General features: G+C 39.0%; 2 protein-coding genes across 3 annotated transcripts in view; one reads left to right on the forward strand and one right to left on the reverse strand.

Moving 5' to 3' along the window:
• The window catches only part of LOC138015596 (perlucin-like protein), a 13,357-nt gene extending 10,457 nt beyond the window's left edge, over positions 1-2,900 (reverse strand). The window contains exon 1 of one of the 2 annotated variants that reach the window (XM_068862677.1): positions 2,741-2,900. The gene's annotated coding sequence lies outside the window, so the exon portion shown is untranslated. The remainder of the gene's footprint in view (positions 1-2,740) is intronic. The other variant, XM_068862678.1, reaches the window with a different exon arrangement.
• The window catches only part of LOC138015592 (uncharacterized), a 37,625-nt gene that overhangs the window by 850 nt on the left and 31,775 nt on the right, over positions 1-5,000 (forward strand). Inside the window, exon 2 of the transcript XR_011125585.1 lies at positions 974-1,025. The gene's annotated coding sequence lies outside the window, so the exon portion shown is untranslated. The remainder of the gene's footprint in view (positions 1-973; positions 1,026-5,000) is intronic.

Raw genomic sequence — 5,000 nt, forward strand, 5'->3', positions numbered from 1 at the left:
AAATTCAGTGTCTAAATGGCGTTAGAATCCATTTCAACACTTTCACAGCGTTTGAAAAATGCAAACACCTACAAAAATGACCTGGCCAGCGCCATATCGACAAATGGTTTTTTGTATTCGTAACTTACTTTATGTTTTATACTTCTTGTTAACGAATGTTTTTTTTTTTCTCGAGTGAGGTAGACCCAATCTAGCGTAGCATTCAACAGTCTTTTTTTACTGGCTACGTTAAAATTTCTTATAATAGACCCTTCCACGGTTTTTGGCGCCATCTTGGTTGGGGGCAAACACGGGTAAAATTACAGTAAATGTATGGGATTTTGGCCGACTTTGAACCCCTGTAGCGCCGCTAAAAGGAGACGGATTTCCACAGTTATAGTTTCTTTTAAAAGATATTTTTTCTGAGATTATTTTGGTGAAATATTAAGAAGAGATTCGGGCTACAACGACCATAAACGAATGTTTAACATTCCATACAAGCCCTTCTAAAATCATCACGGCAAATTGTTGCGAAATTACAAGCAACATGAGAAGATTTATTATTCGAATTTACGGACGTCATACCTTCCTTAATGGCCTTATTTTCTGTTGAATGAATGATATCAATAACGCTATTTAAAGTCGTAGCAAAAGTTGGAAATCTGTCTCTTTTTAGCGGCGCTACAGCGCTTTAAAGTCGGCCGAAATCCCGTACATTTACTGTAAATTTGGCCGTGTTTGCCCCCAGCCAAGGTGGCGGTTAAAAACGTGAGTGCTCTTATATTTTCGCACCGTTTTGGTTTACCTGATTTCAACTGTCCTTTTGTCTTCCATGCAACCAGTTTTAAATACCGTAAATTGCAATCATGGATCGCAACAACTTTAAGTTCAAAGCCATCTCGTTAAACGTACGAGGTATTCGTGCATTCGCAAAAAAGAAAGTCTTACTACTTATTGGTTGATTAATGAGAGCGCAGATATTTCTTTTCAACAGGAAACGTATAGCACGGTTGAAATTGCTAATCATTGGAGAAAACAATGGCCCGGTGAGTTTTTCTTTTCGCATGGTTCTAATCATAGCTGTGGTGTGGCTATCCTTGTTTATAAGTCGTTAGACTTCAAGCTTATATCGTCGCGTGTTGACAATGAAGGCAGGTATCTGATCTTAGAAGCAACAATTCAAGACACCCCTTTTCTTTTAATAAATATATATGCGCCAAATAAAACGTCGAATCAATCCTCGTTCTTCCAGGCTTTATCTGAACTTATTCCCGTTTGGGAAGTCCTGGAGTCCAATTACAAGTTTGTAATTGGGGGAGATTTCAATGTTGCCTTGCAACCTTCTTTAGATTGCTAGGGAGGGAACACTACTTTAAAAGAATCAGTTTTAAAATTAAAAAATCCCAGAACCCTTTGCGTATAAAGCATGGATCCAATTACTGGTAACTGATAAACAATTACAGATTAAAAATCTTCTGATCCCTCCTTCCTTAAATAATTTGCTGGTTGAACTTATATAGCCAGAGCTTGTTGCAGCGCTTGGAGGGACAACTTTAGCTGATTTTCTGTGCGGGAAACAGCGACAAATCCGATCGCAGAGAACTTTGGGTGGTACCTATTGTAGGTAAGGTAACATACTGGCAAAAATTCCCTTTTTGCTCTTGAAAAAACTCTTATGAGTTTTAATTTTTCGGCCGAAGAGCTGTAACTTTTTTGCATTTAAATCAATTTGTTGGACTGGACAAGCATTATTTGCTCTGGCGCATCCGCAATGCTTCTTTACAGCCTGTCAACACTTAAAAAAAAACTGAGATTAAAACGAAACTTGTCAATGACCCCTGTGATGAAAAAATTGAAGGTCCGAGACAGAACAGCGGCTCCTTTGATAAATTTCTCCGTGTCAAAATATTTTTGCTATCAAGACCATTTGGAAATTGATAGTGACGAGACCAATTAAGTTCACCAATAAGATTACAGCTCTCTCTTGGCCGGAGTGGCGTGATTAGAAATCGAACGATCAGAGAGAAAACGAGCCAAGCACTGTATTCGTTTTAAAGCAGAATTACCCTTTACAGTTACAAAATGTTATATAACTAGGAGTAATCATGGATTAGTAAAAATATTTTGTGCTATCAAGACCATTTAGAAATTGATACTGAGAGACCGGGCACGCAGGTAAGATTACAGCTCTCTCTTGAAGCGACGTGATTAAAAATCGAACGATCAGAGAGAAAAAGAGCAAAACACTGTATTCGTGACTTCTTTCGGAATTACGCCTTACAATTACAAAATATTGTATAAATAGGAGTAATCACAGATTAGTAAAGTGCGTTCGATGTCTATTTAAATAATATATTTTATTATACCGATTGCCCAGAAATATTCAGGGAAAGTGGACTTGTGGGGTGCTTTGCAAACAACAACAACAACAAAGCTTTATTTCACCTCGAATTTAAACTAGCAAAAAAGTGCCAATATCTCCGAGAAAACAAATAAAACTACAACTCTACTGCAATTATCTAAATCAGCACTACGCAGAGAGAACTTGAATCTCCTGTTTGTGAAAAGCAGCTGAGTCAGTGAAACAACTCGGCATCGTTTGCAGGTACGAATTGCCGCGCGGGGGCGAATTGCAGCGTCTGTTTCCTTCAAAACATACAACTACACAGGTCTACACAGCTTTCTGGAGTGGTGTGCTGATAAGTAGCTTTAGTCATATTTGCAAGTGATACTTCGATTAAATCAACATCACTTCACTTACCTTTGGGAAAACAGCGACGAAAAAAACAATGAGCAGCACACAGCAACAGATCTTGTCAATCCGACCGGTCTCGTCTGATTACGCACACTTTACCAGCAACCAGTTTGCTCTAATTTATATAGACAATAGATTACGTCAAAGTGCTATATCCCTGTTTTTGACGTCATCTGTGACCTATTGCTAAACAGACCCACTGCAACATGGAATCGTGGAGAAAGATCGTTTATCCGTCCATGATCGGATTGGTTAAGTTTTATAGTGTATTTACGTTCAGTTGACTAATATACAGATTTAAAATGGCAAATATACTGCAAAGGTTGGTCAAGACAACGTGAACGTATGCGTTGTTACAATATTTCGGCTGGCCAACACCAGCCTTCATTAGGTTTATTGAATGGATAAATGCTTGTTACAAGATCTTTATATTTACCGGAAATGACATAAAAAGGCTACGTGATGTGTAAAATTAATAAAAACGGAAATGCATAAAAAAGAGGAAAGAGAATAATACATTATAACAAGATAAAAGAAACAAAAGAAAATTAAAAGGTAGCTAAACTAAATTACATTTCATCTCTTCTGTTAAGGCCTGCAGGCTCCAGTGTTTTTCCTCTGTGTATGAGGAATGCCTCACGAGCCTTTCTGATGGAGTCACGGCTAGTGTGCAGTCGTTCGAGCGGTATGAGGATCATGTGATCCTCCGCGTGACCACTGGTCAGGAAGTGTCGTGAAACCGCATTGGGGGGTTTACAAAAGGGGTTTATAATAGGTCGCCTATGTTCATTAAAGCGGTCTTTAAGACGACGTTTGGTCTCTCCGATGTACTGAAGATTACATTTAGTGCACTGAATCATATAAATTACATTAGGGGTTTCACAAGTAATATGTGATTTGATTTTAAAGGTTTGTCCAGTACTCTAAAAAGTATATTGATTACGGCCATCCTCAATAAAAGGACAGGCGGTGCAACTAGTTTTATTGCACCGAAGCGAGCCGGATAGAGATCCAGATTGGTCGGTGTTAGTAGGTTCCGGCAATTTAGCTCTAACTAGAATATCACTAATGTTTTTACAACGCCGGTAGGCTACTAAAGGGAGATTAGTAAAAACATTTTTACAGTGACCAGATGAATAAAGCACCTTAGAGTGTTTGTGAATTATACGGCGGCATATGTTAGGTAAAGCGGGGTTATAGGTAATGACGAACGGAACAGTATCTGTCTGTTGTTTAGGTTTGCGTATAAGAGCGTCGTTCCGGGAAATGTCAGAAGCCATCCTTGAGTGAGTCCATCCTTGAGTGAGACCATCACATCAAGGAATGGAATATTTGTGAGGGAATGCGAACAAGTGAATTTAATGGTGGGATGAAGGTTATTGAGATAATCGACAAATACTTTCAGTTTATCTGAACGGCTTCAGTCCAAAAAACGAAAATATCGTCCAGAAATCTGAGCCATGTATGAGGTAGATACAGTGCGTTAGTGAGCGCGTCATGTTCGAATTTGGCAAGAAAAAGGTTGGCAAATGAAGGAGCCATTTTGGTTCCCCTAGCAGTACCGTGTTTTTGTAGGTAGTGTTTGTTGTTAAATGTGAAATTGTTCATGTTGAGGATGATCTGTATGAGGTCACAAAGAGTTTCCGTGGGAAGGGGCTTATCGTTGCGTTTGCGAAGGAAAAAGCGGCAAGCCTCAATACCTTCACTGTGAGGGATGTTGGTATAAGAGGAGTGACGTCAAGCGTGACAAGTATGGCATTGTCGGGAAGTGTGTTGATTGTGTTTGTTAAGGAAATCAGTAGTGTCTTTAACGTAAGACGGAACAGTGTAAACTAATGGTTTTAGGTAGTAGTCAACAAACTGAGAGACGCCCCACGTTCTGTGGGGTGGTTATTAGAAGAAACTATGGGTCGTCCAGGATTGTTTACTTCATGGATTTTGGGGAGTATGTAGAAGCGTCCAGGTCTGGGGTCGTTTTGTACAAGGTACGGTTTTGTTTTTAGGTCAATAAGTTTGTTGTTGAACATGCGTTTAACGTATTCAGCAACTCTTTTATGTATCATGACAGTCTTGTCCTTTCCTTGTTGTTCGTAGAAGGTTGGGTTATTTAATTGTCGGTTGCATTCGTTTATGTACCAGGATCGAACGGATGAACGAAATGATATATGAAATGAGTTGCAACTCGTTTTATTGTGTGGCGTTAATGTGCAATCGCTTATCTTTATACAGGTAACATGAAAATCACTAATAATCAATCAACTGTCAC

Source organism: Montipora capricornis, chromosome 9, assembly GCF_036669925.1.
Source record: "Montipora capricornis isolate CH-2021 chromosome 9, ASM3666992v2, whole genome shotgun sequence".
In the NCBI taxonomy this organism is placed as follows: domain Eukaryota; kingdom Metazoa; phylum Cnidaria; class Anthozoa; order Scleractinia; family Acroporidae; genus Montipora; species Montipora capricornis.